General features: G+C 41.9%; 1 long non-coding RNA gene across 1 annotated transcript in view; it reads left to right on the top strand.

Moving 5' to 3' along the window:
* The window catches only part of LOC136394498 (uncharacterized), a 54,107-nt gene that overhangs the window by 7,825 nt on the left and 31,481 nt on the right, over positions 1-14,801 (top strand). The window contains exon 2 of the long non-coding RNA XR_010749200.1: positions 11,349-11,508. This is a non-coding gene — a long non-coding RNA (uncharacterized lncRNA). The remainder of the gene's footprint in view (positions 1-11,348; positions 11,509-14,801) is intronic.

Below are 14,801 nucleotides of genomic sequence, written 5' to 3'. Positions count from 1 at the left end.
TCTCATAGATATTTCTTATAAGAGAGATCTGCTAGTAACAAATTCTCTGTTTTGGTTTAGTTTTGTATTTTTTTTAATGTTTACTTTATTGATTTTAGAGAGAGGAAGGGAGAGACAGGAACATTGATCTGATCCTGTATGTGCCCTGACCGGGGATCTAACTGGCAACCTCTGCTCTTTGAGACAATGCTTTAACCAACCTAGTTATCTGGCCAGCGCTATTTGGGTATTTTTAATTTCTCCTTCATTTTTGAGGGTAATTATTCTGGTTATAAAATTCTCGGTTGACAGTCTTTTATTTTTAGCATTTTGAATATGTTATCCTACTGCCTCCTGGTCTTCATAGTTTCTAATGAACCATTAGCAGTTGATTTTATTGATGATCCCTTAGAAATGATGAGTTGTTTTTTTATTGCTACTTTCAAGATTCTCTATTTGTCTTTGTCATCTAGTAGTTTAATTCTGATGTGTGTAAGTGTGAATTTCTTTGAGTTTATCTTACTTCAAGTTAATTAAGCTTCTTATATGTGTAGATTAATGTGTTTATAAAATTTGAGAGATTTTGACCATTATTTGGAAATCTCTCTCTCTCTCTACCTCTCGCTTTCTCATTCTCCTCCTTCTAGGACTCCCATTGTGCATATTTCTGTATACTTGATGACATTCTCACAGGTCTCTGGGGCTCTGTCCATTTCTAAAATTCTTTAGGGTTTTTTTTGTTTGTTTGTTTGCGAGAGAGAGAGAGAGCAAGAGAAACAGACAGACAGAAAAACAGTAAGGGAGAGAGATGAGAAGCATCAACTTGTAGTTGTGTCACTTTAGTAGTTCATTGATTGCTCCTCATATGTGCCTTGACTGGGTAACTCCAGCCAAATCAGTGACCCCTTGCTTAAGCCAGTAATTTTTGGCTTCAACCAGCAACTTTGGGCTCAAGCTAGTGACCATGGGATCATGTTGATGATCCCACACTCAAGCTGGCGACACCACACTCAAACTCCTGAGCCTGTGCTTGAGCCAGTGACCTCAGGGTTTCGAACCTGGGACCTCAACACTCAGGTCAACACTCTATCCACTGCCTCACCAGTAGTCAGGCTCTTTTGGTTCTTAAGAATGGATAATTTCTCTATTCTATCTTCAAGACTGTAGATCTTCTTTCTGCGACTTTAAATCTGTTGCTGAGAACCTCTAGTAAGTATTTTTTTTAATTTTTTTTTCCTTTTTTGTATTTCTCTGAAGTTGGAAACGGGGAGGCAGTCAGACAGACTCCCACATGCGCCCAACCGGGATCCACCCAGCATGCCCACCAGGGGGCGATGCTCTGCCCATCTTGGGGCGTTGCTCTGCCGCAATCAGAGCCATTCTAGTGCCTGAGGCAGAGGCCACAGAGCCATCCTCAGCGCCCGGGAAATCGCTGCTCCAGTGGAGCCTTGGCTGCGGGAGGGGAAGAGAGAGACAGAGAGGAAGGAGAGGGGGAGGGATGGAGAAGCAGATGGGCACTTCTCCTGTGTGCCCTGGCCGGGAATCGAACCCGGGACTCCTGCACGCCAGGCCGACGCTCTACCACTGAGCCAACCGGCCAGGGCCTCTAGTAAGTATTTTTAATTCAAACTTCTTCTTTCTTAGAACAGTTTAAGGTTCACAACAAATTGAAGGAAAGGTACAGAGATTTCCTATATGCCACCTGCCCCCACACACAAATACCATATTTCCCCATGTATAAGACGCTCCCATGTATAAGATGCACCTTAATTTGGGGGCCTGATATTTGAAAAAGAATGGTAATTGAACTCAAGTTTTATTCATCATAAAATTCATACAAATTCTCATCACTGTCAAAACTCCCATCTATTAGCTTGTCTTCATCTGTGTCTGATGACGAATTGCTGTCTTCAACAATGAGCACAAAAACAAGTGCGAAAAGGCCCTGGCCGGTTGGTTCAGTGGTAGAGCATCGGCCTGGCATGCAGAGGTCCTGGGTTCAATTCCCGGCCAGGGCACATAGGAGAAGCGCCGATCTGCTTCTCCACCCCTCCCCCTCTCCTTCCTCTCTGTCTCTCTCTTCCCCTCCCGCAGCCAAGGCTCCATTGTAGCAAAGATGGCCCGGGCGCTGGGGATGGCTCCTTGGCCTCTGCCCCAGGCGCTAGAGTGGCTCTGGTCGCGACAGAGCGATGCCCCGGAGGGGCAGAGCACCCCCCCCCACCCCCCCACCCCCCGTGAGCGTCGCCCCCTGATGGGCGTGCCGGGTGGATCCTGGTCGGGCGCATGCGGGAGTCTGTCTGACTGTCTCTCCCCGTTCCTAGCTTCAGAAAAATACACACACACACAAAAAAACCCAAGTGCGAAAAGCGGGAAATGCAAGTAAAAAAAAAAACTACAACCATTGTATAAGATGCACCCAGTTTTTAGACCCCAAAATTTTCGGGGAAAGGTGCGTCTTATACATGGGGAAATACGATAGCTTCTCTCCTTATTCCCAACATCACCTACCAGAGTGGTATATTTGTTACAGCTGATGAATATACATTGACATATCTTAGTTACTTAAAGTTTGTAGTTTATGTAGGCTTTACTCTTGGTGTTGTACATTCCTTGGGTTTGTACAAATGTATAATGATGTATCCTTATTATGTATTTTCACTGCCCTAAAAGTCCTCTTTGCTCTGCCTATGTATCCCTCCATCCCTCCAACCCCTAACAACTTTTGGTTCTTAAGAATGAACAATTTTGTCAACCTGGAATGCTGAGGTCACCAGTTTGAAACTCTGGGCTTGCCTGGTCAAGGCACATATGGGAGTTGATGCTTCCTGCTCCTTCCCCATTCTCTCTCTTTCTATCTTTCCTCCCTTCCTCCTCCCCTCTCTAAGATGAATGAATAAATTATCTTTTTAAATGAAAATTTTTTATATTCTATCTTCATGTTTGTAGATCTTCCTTCTGCTACTTTAAATCTGTTGCTGAAAACCTGTACTAAATATTTTTAATTCAAATGTTTTTTATGCATTTAAGTTTTTTTCCTTGTCTTTTCATGGCCTAATAATTTATTTATTTATTTATTTTTTACAGAGAGAGAGAGAGAGAGAGTCAGAGAGAGGGACAGATAAGGACAGACAGACAAGAACAGAGAGAGATGAGAATCATCAATCATTAGTTTTTTGTTGTGACACCTTAGTTGGTCATTGATTGCCTTCTCATATGTGCCTTGACCGTGGGCTTTTGGCAAACCGAGTAACCCCTTGCTCAAGCCAGTGACCTTGGGTCCAAGCTGGTGAGCTTTTTGCTCAAGCCAGATGAGCCCACACTCAAGCTGGCAACCTCAGAGTCTCGAACCTGGGTCCTCCACATCCCAGTTCCATGCTCTATCCACTGCGCCACCACCTGGTCAGGCTAATAATTAATTTCTTTTTAGTTCTGAATAATATTCCATTGTCTGAATATACCACAGTTTATTTATTAATTCACCTACTGCAGGATATCTTGGTTTATTCCAAGGTTTACTCTTATGAATAAAACTACTATAAACATCTGTGTGCAAGTTTTGTGTGGACATAGTTTTCAGCTCCTTTAGGGAAATACTAAAGAACATGATTGCTAGATCACAAGGTAAGAGTATCTTTAATTTTGTAAGAAACCACCAAAGTGTTCTTCCCAACTGTCTTCCAAAACTGTACTAATTTGCATTCCTACCATCAATGAATGAGAATTGCTGTTGCTCCACATCCTTAGCAGCATTTGGTGTCAGTGTTCCAGATTCTGGCCATTCTAATAGATGTGTAGTGGTATCTAATTGTTTTAATTTGCAATTCACTAATGATGTATAATATTGAGCATCTTTTTTAACGCTTATTTACCAACTGTCTATCACATTTGGAGTGGTGTCTATTCAACTGTTTTGCTCATTTTGTAATCTGTTTATTTTTTTATTGTTGAGTTTTAAGAGTTCTTTGCATATTTTAGATAACAGTTCTTCATCAGATATGTCTTTTACAAATATTTTCTCCCAGTCTGTGGTTTTTAATCATTGAAGAAATTTTAAATATCAATTAAGTCTAGCTTATCAATTCTTTCTTTCATAAATCATGTCTTTGGTGTTGTATCTAACAAGTCACCACCAAACTCAAGGTCACCTAGATTTTCTTCTATGTTATCTTCTAGGAGTTTTATAGTTTTGCATCTGTGATCCATTTAGGCCTGATCTATTTGAAGTCACTTTTGTGAAGACTATAAGACTTGCGCCTAGATTAATCTTTCTGCATGTGGACATCCAGTTATTCCAGCACCATTTATTGAAAAGCCTTGCCATTATATTGCCTTTGCTCCCTTTTTGAAGATTGGTTGAGAATTATTTGTGGATCTACTTGTGGGGTCTCCATTCTGTTCTATCGATCTGTTTGTCTATTCTTTTGCCAATACCACATGGTTTTGATGACTGTGTCTTTATAGTACATCCTAAAGTCAGGTAGTGTCAGTTCTCCAACTTTGCTTTTCTCTTTTAATATTGTGTGGCTATTCTGGGTCTTTTGGCTCTCTCCATAAACTGTAGAATCAGTTTGTAAATATCTACAAAATAACTTAATGGGGTTTTGTTTTTTTATTATTTATTATTTTTTTTTTTTTGTATTTTTCTGAAGCTGGAAACAGGGAGAGACAGTCAGACAGACTCCCGCATGCGCCTGACCGGGATCGACCCGGCACGCCCACCAGGGGCGACACTCTGCCCACCAGGGGGCGATGCTCTGCCCCTTCGGGGCATCGCTCTGTCGCGACCAGAGCCACTCTAGCGCCTGGGGCAGAGGCCAAGGAGCCATCCCCAGTGCCCGGGCCATCTTTGCTCCAATGGAGCCTTGGCTGCGTGGTGGGGGGGGGGGGGGGGAGAGAGAGAGACAGAGAGGAAGGAGGGGGGGGTGGAGAAGCAAATGGGCGCTTCTCCTATGTGCCCTGGCCGGGAATCGAACCCGGGTCCCCCGCACGCCAGGCCGACGCTCTACCACTGAGCCAACCAGCCAGGGCCCTTAATGGGGTTTTGATTGGGATTGCATTGAATCTATAGATCAAGTTGGAAATAACTGACATCATGACAATATTGAATCTTGTTATTCGTAAAACATCTCTCCATTTATTTAGTTCTTCTTATATTTTGTTCATGAGAGCTTTGTAGTTTCCTTATATAGATCTTCTATATATTTTTATTAGATTAATACCTAAGTATTTCATTTTTCTGGATGCTAATGTAAATCATGCTGTTTTGTTTTCTTTTTTGCTAGTATGTGAGAAGGCAAGTAACTTTTGTATATTAGCCTTGTATCCTACAATCTTGCTGTAATCACTTACTAGTTCCAGCACATTTTTTATCAATTCTTTTTCTATTTTGCACATAGAAGAACATGTCATTCATGACAAATGTAGGAATATACTATGGCAATATGCAGAGTTAGGATAAACAATCAGAGACAGTGAAAGCCTTGAGCTAATGAGAGTCCAGGGCCTCTCTGACCCCGTCCTAGAAATAGCAAATCAACAGGATAAGATTCAATAACAGAAATGTTTAGGCTCTTAGAAGAGAGATTAGAAGTTAGCATGTTCCTTGTCCTTTACTTCATCCCCTGAAAACTTCTGCTGTCTGCTTCCTTGACTTATTTGTACTGACTAATAAATATTTGAGTAAGGCTGGGGGTGGGGTTTTAGTCCTTTGGTCTATGGACTGGGGCTGTTGTCACCCATTGGCCCCTCAGAGCATTTCATCTGGTGTCAAAGTAGTTCATTGTTACCATGACAAAGATAGTTTTATTTTTTCCTGTCCAATCTGTATATATTTTATTTCATTTACTTATCTTATGTCATTAGCTGGAGCTTCCAATATGTTGTTGAAGGAGAGCAGGGAGAGGGGACATCCTTACCTTATACCTGATCTTAATGGTAAAGCTTCCAGTTTCTTACCATTAAGCATGATTAGAATTTTTTTTGTACCCTAGCTGGTTGGCTTAGTGGTAGAGCATTGGCCCTGCGTGTGGATGTCCTGGTTTGAGTTCCAGTCAGGGCACACAAGAGAAGCTACCATCTGTTTCTCCACCCTTCCCCTCCACCTTTTCTCTCTCTCTCTTTCTCTCCATCTCCCACAGCCATGGCTTAATTGGTTTGAACACATAGCCTCCAGGCACTGAAGATGGCTCCATGGAGCCTCCACCTCACGCACTAAAAAAAGCTCATTTGCAAACATGGCCCCAGATGGGGGTTGCTGGGTGGATCCCAGTCAGGGCACATGCAGTAGTTTATCTCTCTATCTCCCCTCCTCTCCCTTGGAAAAGAAGAAAAGAAAAATTATTATTATTATTTGTATTTTTCTGAAGTTGGAAATGGGGAGGCAGTCAGACAGACTCCCGCATGCGCCCGACCGGGATCCACCCGGCACGCCCACCAGGGGCGACGCTCTGCCCATCTGGGGCGTTGCTCTGTTGCAACCAGAGCCATTCTAGCGCCTGAGGCAGAGGCCATAGAGCCATCCTCAGCGCCCGGGCCAACTTTACTCCAATGGAGCCTTGGCTGTGGGAGGGGAAGAGAGAGACAGAGAGGAAGGAGAAGGGGAGGGGTGGAGAAGCAGATGGGCGCTTCTCCTGTGTGCTCTGGCCGGGAATTGAACCCAGGACTCCTGCATGCCAGGATGATGCTCTACCACTGAGCCAGCCGGCCAGGGCAAAAAAAAATTTTTTTTATATTAAGTTGACTAAGTTCTAGTAAATTTTTGAAAATTTTATGAATTGATTTTTTTAGAGAGTGGAGAGAGAGAGAGAGAAGGGGGCAAAGCATCAACTTGTAGAAGTTGGTTCTCATATGTGCCTTGACTGGACAAAGTAGGGTTTTGAACTGGCAACCCCAGCATTCCAAGTCAACACTTTATCCACTGCACAATCACAGGTCAAGCTCTAATAAATTTTTTATTTTAGTTAATACTCTGTTCAACTTTAGGATTTCTATTTGCTTTTTAAAAAATAATTTATATCTCTTTATTGATATTCTCTTTTTGGTCAGACATCATTTTTGAATCCTCTGGTTCTTTTTTATAACAGCTGATTTAAAGACTTTGTCCAATAAGTTTAACATCTGTGTTTCCTCAGGAACAATTTCTTTCTCTCTCTCTCTCTCTCTTTCTTTCTTTCTCTTTCTCCCCTTCTTTCCTTCCTTCCTTCTTTCCTTCCTTCCTTCTTTCCCTCCTTCCTTCCTTCTTTCCTTCCGTCCTTCCTTCCTTCCTCCCTCCCTCCCTCCCTCCCTCCCTCCCTCCCTCCCTTCCTTCCTTTCTTCCTTCCTCCTTTCTTTCTTTTTAGCAAGAGACAGTAAGGGAGAGATGAAAAGCATCTACTAGTCATTGTGGCACCATTGATTGCTTCTCATATGTGCCCTGAGGAGGGGGAGATCTCAAGCCAAGCTAGTGATCCCTTTCTTAAGCCAGTGACCTTGGGCTTCAAGCCAGTGACCTTTGGGCTCAAGGTGGTGAGCATGCACCCAAGCCATGCCCAAGACTGTGCTCAAGCCATTGACCTCCAGGTTCAAACCTGGGACCTCAGTGTCCCAGGCTGACACTCTATCCACAGCACTACCACCAATCAGGCAGGGACAATTTCTATTGACTGCTTTTTTTCTCTCCTGTTGTGTGAGCCATGCTTTCCTGTTTCTTTGCCTGTCTCATTGTGTAGTGGGGAAGGGTTAAAAACCAATCATTTTAAGTGACATAATATAGCATCTCTGGAAATTAAATATTCCAAGGGTTTGTTTTTGATGCTGTTTATTTGTTTATTGACTTTCAAAGACTAATTCTGTAAAGCCTGTTTTCTTTCTCGTGTGTGGTCACTGACATTACTGCCCATTAGCTTAGTGGTCAGCTAATTCCTGGACAGAGATTTTCTTGAATGTCTTCTATTCTTTGCCAGGGGACTCAGTGTGTTGGTTCAGGCAAGCCTTCAAAGTTCTGTTACTTTATTCTGCCTTATTCCTCAGTTCCTGCTTCAGCCTGGCTTCAAGGTTACTAGAATTGAGAGACTGTGGCCTTTTCATGTATTTCCTAGATTTATAAACAGTTCTGCAAATGCATGTCGATTTCTAGACCCTGGGTATGTGTAACAGTTTTCAAAGCCTGCTATCTACATCTCATTCCTACTATTCCTTTTCAGATTTTTGACTAGCCTCTTGTTTGTCTCAACTGGTATTCCTGCCTTAGGCAGCTGAAATGTCAAACAGTTTGTTGCTGATAGTTTAAAATAGACAAACACCTAGATATGCAGCTTCTCACTGTGTGAGCTCTGAGTCAGATCAAATACGACAAGTCCTATGAATGGGGCTCTTTCCAGGATCTGCCAGATAGATCAAATAGTGACATTTTCTAGGGACAGGGCTTTTGGAGGAATTCCACACCCACTCTGCCCCCTCTAGTGGCTACAAAGCTGCTGTTTCTCAGCTACTCTAGTGAGACAGCTGGTTCTGAAGCCTACTATAGAGTTGGTGAGAGGATGGGGAAAAAAGCAAGTTAAACTGCTACGAACGTGCTGTTTCCTACTGAAATTCAACCATTTTTCTTGAATAAATGCTCCTTGGATTTTGGAAAGTTTTGGTCAATTTCCAGAGTTCTGGGAGTTTGACGTTTTGCTGGGGGCTTGCTTTTATGGAAGAGTGTATTTTCAGATGTCCTTCTTCTGCCATTCCAGAAGTGCTCCTTAGGATTACTTCTATTTCAAGGAGCATAAAGCTTTAAATAATGTGGCCACTCTGATGAAAAAAATGGTCTTTGAGTATACATTCTACATTTAACATGAAGGAATGAAATAAAAGTAATTTTTTTTCTGTGTGTTTTCCCCTGACAGCAGTATTATGGTCCTACCCAGCCCCAATATGAACTCTTACTTCTCAGAACACATGTTAATTTTTTTTATTTTGTGCTGGCTCATATCATGCTCTTGGGTCATGGTATAAAACAGTAGGGTTTCTCACTTCTAGAGAAATTAAAAGTGTGTGTGAGTGTGTGTGTGTGTGTGTGTGTGTGTGTGTGTGTGTGTGTGGCAGAGGCAGAGAGAGGGACAGATAGGGACAGACAGACAAGAAGGGAGAGAGATGAGAAGCATCAATTCTTTGTTGCAGCACCTTAGTTGTTCACTGATTGCTTTCTCATATGTGCCTTGACTGGGAGGGCTTCAGCAGACCAAGTGACCCCTTGCTCAATCCAGCAACCTTGGGCTCAAGCCAGTGAGCCTTGCTCAAATCAGATGATCCCACACTCAAGCTGGCAACCTTGGGATTTCAAACCTGGGTCCTCCATGTCCCAGTCTGACACTCTATCCACTGCGCCACCACTTGGTCAGGCGAAGTTAAAACTCTTAATGCCAATGTTATAAAATTCAGTTTTCGTATTAATAACACAGCCAAGACTCAGGCTAATTCCTGACAACACTTTTTTCAGCTTCTCTTCTATAAATTGGGCCCTAAATTCAGAATAGTAAAATGATCAAGGCATATTTTATACCCAAATCATCCTGGCACTTCCCAGACAACTGTGGAATACACCGGAACTTGGCTCTCTAGCAGCACGGCACTCATAAGTAAAGAAATATTCAAGGAGGGATACTAAAAATAGTTAAGTATAATTGGTATGCTCCATGTTTTCAGAATTAGCTTATCAGTATTACAAGAGCTGCCTTTTTCATCGTGCCCACAATGTAGAGGAAAATGAACGCAAACAGAGGAACTCATCCCTCTAAGGTGAGTTTTATACAAAGTCAAGTGTTCTGACTGAATGGTCAGTTATTGCGGACCTTCTCAAATGAGTAAAAGCATACTCATGTCTATAGGCAAGGGCTTGCATGATGACTATTGACAAGTTTATTTCCAAGATGATTTCATGCCTTTATGTAAAATCACCTTTTATGGGCTGACACCACTAGGGTCTCAGCCCATCTGTTCGCAGATGCATAAATTTCTTATAAAACTAAAAAGTAAATAAATAAAACACCTTTTATTATTGATAGTAATTTTGATACACATCTTCATAAATAGACTGTAAAGCCCTCAAGATTTCTAAATAGATCCACTGTCCATTTCACCCACAGAGCTCTGGCAAATAGGGGTGACAAATGGAATTATCAAAAATAAGTTGGTTAGCCCAGTGGTTGGCAAACTCATTAGTCAACAGAGCCAAATATCAGCAGTACAATGATTGAAATTTCTTTCGTGAGCCAAATTTTTTAAACTTAAACTATATAGGTAGGTACATTGTTATTAACTTAATTAGGGTACTCCTAAACTGGCCTTTGCTAAAAACGTCCTCAATCTGATTGAGGTATATTTGCTGAGGTCCACCGGTTCCAACTTGTGCATGAATCGCCCGCCCCTCCCCCGCGCTGCGTATCTGGCAGCCCGCCTGCTCCGCATACCTGCGGGTACCTGCGCGGCCACACGTGGTGTTTTGTGGAAGAGCCACACTCAAGGAGCCAAAGAGCCACATGTGGCTCACGAGCTGCGTTTGCTGACCACTGGGTTAGCCTGCAGGCGGTGACACACAGAGCATCTGACTAGGACGCGGAAGACCCAGTTCGAAACTCCGAGGTCACCACTTGAGCACAGGCTCACTAGCTTGAGCACTGGGTCACTGGTTTGAGTGTGGGATCATTGACATGACCCCATGGTTGCTGGCTTGAGCCCAAAGGTCGCTACCTTGAAGCCCAAGGTCACTGGCTTGAGCAAGGGGTCACTTGCTTTGCTGTAGCCCCCACCCACGTCAAGGCACATATGAGAAAGCAATCAATAAACAACTAAGGAGCTGTAATAAAATATTGATGCTTCTCATCATTTTTCCTTTCTGTCTGTCTGTCCCTATCTGTCCCTCTCTCTGTCTCTGTCACACACACACACACACACACACACACACACACACACACACACATTGGTTAGCCATGCCTGGGAAGGTCAGTTGCTTAGAGTGTCATCCCAATATGCCAAGGTTATAGGTTTGATCCCTGGTCAAGGCACATACAAGAATCAACCTATGAATGCATAAAGAGATAAAACAACAAATCAAAACTTCTCTGTCTCTGTCTCCCTTCTGCACTCTCTAAAATTAATTTTAAAAAAATAGTAAGTTAGTTAAAGTATCTGAGAAGACTAATTCTCCCTTTTCTGCACCTCCCCAAATTCTAATAATATGTTCTTTTGAAAGTAGTCATCAACTGAGACCTCATGAACCACCCCCCAAGAGGCCCATGCTCTGTTCTTCTCTCTTTCATTCTGCTGCTGGAAGTGAATAGATTGATCAGATCATTTGGTTCTGTCAACAAGTGTTTCTGTTCTCTCCTTTTGTTTTCCTAAATACCCAGCCATAATTGACTGACAGGAAAATAGCCTCATGCATCTGACGTCACCACCATAAACCAACACTTGGATAATTCAACCTATCAGAGCCCTGGTTCTTGTCCAGAAAAATCGCAGCCTTCAAGCAGAAGATTTCTGTGGAGGGACATGCTAACCCACAAACAGGTAAGAAGAAGTAATTTTTAAAGAAATAGAAAAGTTGACAAAGATTTTGATGGTGTGTTTTGTGTTGGTATTTTTGGTAATGTGCTTCATGTTCATTTTTTAATTAGTCATATGATGCAGCCCTTTTTCTTTCCTCCGGCTCTGGTCTATAACCCTCAATTTAGCCAACCATACTTATGCCAACTGAAATAAACTCTCCTCTAAAATACATTCTTGGTCAATGGGCTACCCTCCTAAATGTCTGTACTAGCATCATCTGCATCTACACCATGCACAGACTCCCTGCTTGATTGCCATGTTGTTCCAACCAATGCCTCAACGTTTATAATGAAGTAGAAATTGTCTCAGATGATAGATTTTTATGGAGCCAGATCTAAATTCCTTAGAATACATCCCTCATAGAACACCCCAGAGAAATTCGAATCATATAAGATTCCCTATATGCTCACTGCAAGGGAGATTTGTCTGATAGGCAATCATTCATTTATTAATCCACTTATTTTACATATCATAAAATTTACTCATTTGAAGTTTACAATAATTTTGCCAGGTGAAGCAACCTCAGCATAAATGCATTTTAGAACATTTTCTTTCCTTCTCATACACATTTATAGTTAATCTCTATTCCCAAATTCAGCCCTAGGCAGCCACTAATCTACTTTCTATCTCTATAAATTTGCCTTTACTGGGCTTTTTGTACAAATGGACTTTAATTTAGCATGTTTTTAAATTTCATCCATGACATGGCATGTATCAGTAGTTCATTAGTTTTCATTGCTGAATGATTCCATTGTGTTGATACTATAAATTTTTTCTGTTTACCTGTTGATGGACATTTAGGTTATTTCCAATTTGGGGATTTTATGAATATGGTGCTATGAACATTCACATGCAGGTCTTTTTGTGATATATATTCTCATTTCTCTTGAATTCTTGGGTCATAAGCCTTTTTTTTTAAGTGAAAGAGAGAGAGAGAGACAGGAAGGGAGAGAGATGAGAAGCATCAATTTATAGTTGCTTCACTTTAGTTCATTGTTTCTATACATGCCTTGACGGGGGGGGGAGGGGAACAGCTGGGCCAGTGACCCCTTGCTCAAGCCAGCGATCTTGAGCTCTGTGCTTAGAGTCAGAGACTAGGGGATCATGTTGATGATCCCACACTCAAGCCAATGACCCCGTGCACAAGCTGGTGAGGCTGCACATAGCCAACAGCCTCCGGGTTTTGAACCTGGAACCTGTGTTCCATGTCAACACTATCCTATGCACCACCACCAGTCAGACTGGGTCGAAAGACTTTTACACTTAACTTTTGAGATACTGCCACTGTTTTCCAAGGGGCGGTACATTTACATTCCCATCAGCAAAGTTTGAGGGTTCCAGTCTCTTCACATCTCACTATTTGTTATTAACTGTCTTATTTGTCAGTCATTGTAATGGGTGTAAATGGTATATTATTGTGCATATAACTTGCTTTTCCCTAATGATTAATGATGTTGAGCAACTTTTCAGTATATGTTAAGCACTCATGTACTTTCTGTGATGAAATGTCCATTTACTTCCTTTGCCCATTGTTTGACTGCATTGTTTTCTTATTAATGAGTTGTAAGCATTCTTTGAATAGTGTGAATACAAGTCCTTTCTCAGACTTGTGTTTGGCAAATATTACCTCCAGTTTGTTACTTATCTTTTAAATTCTTTAGTGATATCTTTTGAGGTGAAAAGTTTTAAATTTTCATGTTGTCCCCTTTATCAGTTTTTTCAATTATGTATTGTGCTTTTTATCCAATAAAGTAGTAAAAGATGGTGGAAGCTTTAATCAAAGACTTGCCATCTGACCAGGCGGTGGCACAGTGAATAGAGCATCAACCTGGGACTCTAAGGTCCCGGTTCAAACCCTGAGGTCACTGGCTTAAGCTCAGGCTCACCAGCATGAGCACAGGGTCTCTAGCTTGAGCATGGGATCATCGACATGGTCACTGGCTCAAGGTCACTGGCTTGAGCAAAGAGTCACTGGCTTGACTTGAGCCTCTGGGTCAAGGCACATATGAGAAGCAACCAGTGAACAACTAAAAAAGTGCCCCAACTACGAGTTGATGCTTCTCATCTCTCTCACTAATGGCTCCTATGAACTTGAGGATGACAGCTCAGAAGTGAGGTTCAGACAAGTATTTTTATAAATGTTTCCTGAACAACACAATACAGCTTCGATAAGGTATATTGGATTGAGGTGATTCTAACCTTAAATTTCACTAATTCTAATACATCTGTAAACAAGTCTGGTTTCTATAGAAAATAAACACATCTATTGAAAATAGACTGGCTCTATAGAAAATATGACACATCTTTGACCTTGTTCATAATATTATTTAGGGTGGTAGCCACTGGATTGTTTCACTTTTCATGTTCATATAGTTCTTTTTTATAGATTCTAAGAGTTGATCCTCATCCTTCTTACCAGAAACAAACTGAAAAAATAAATTTGTAACCATGGCCATGGCATGAAACATACCGACCATGACATGACATTAACACGCTTTGTGGTAGTCATTAGATCTGTGACAAACACTCAGATTCCCTTTTTTTCTGAGCACATGTAAGATTGTATTTCCCTGGCCTCCTTGAAGTTAGTCATGGTCATAACTTGAACTGACCAACAAAATAAGTGATAGGTGGAAGTTTAAGAGCCTATTTGGAATTCACCAAGTTCCCTATTCCTGACTGGTAGAAGTGTGTGATGAGATGGAGCCCCCGTTAACCTGGGTCGCTGAGTGCCAAGTAGAATCCCCAACAACTCACATTAATCACCATCATTTGAGCAAGAAATAGTTGTGTTAAGCCAGAGATATTCAGTATGGTACTATTACACACTACCCCACACATTACAACTCCTACCTATACTTAATGCAAGATCACTGCCTAACAAATCAATCAAATCATTGGTTTAGAACCTGTTCTAGGAATCTGGGTTTGAGATCCAGTTCTAGCTCTGCCAGAGCAGCTCAGGCCCAGCTCCTCCGGTCAGGTGTGGATTCAGTACCCCTTTAACATGCACATATTTACCCGCTCCATAGGCTAAGAGTTTGTTCTCAAGAGCCAGATTGCCTAGAGTGGAATCCTCGCTCTTATACAGGGTATGGCTTCAGCCATGTTCCTTTATTTATGTGCCCACTTTCACCTGTGTAAAATGAGACACCCGATGGGAACAATTATAAAGTGTTTAGGACAATGGCTGGCATGTAGTGCTTTAAGAGTATCAGCTTTAGACCCTGGCCGGTTGGCTCAGTGGTAGAGCG

This window comes from Saccopteryx leptura, chromosome 1, assembly GCF_036850995.1.
Source record: "Saccopteryx leptura isolate mSacLep1 chromosome 1, mSacLep1_pri_phased_curated, whole genome shotgun sequence".
NCBI lineage: Eukaryota > Metazoa > Chordata > Mammalia > Chiroptera > Emballonuridae > Saccopteryx > Saccopteryx leptura.
The sequence above is the reverse complement of the archived record's forward strand: the minus strand, read 5'-3'. Positions and strand labels throughout refer to the sequence as shown.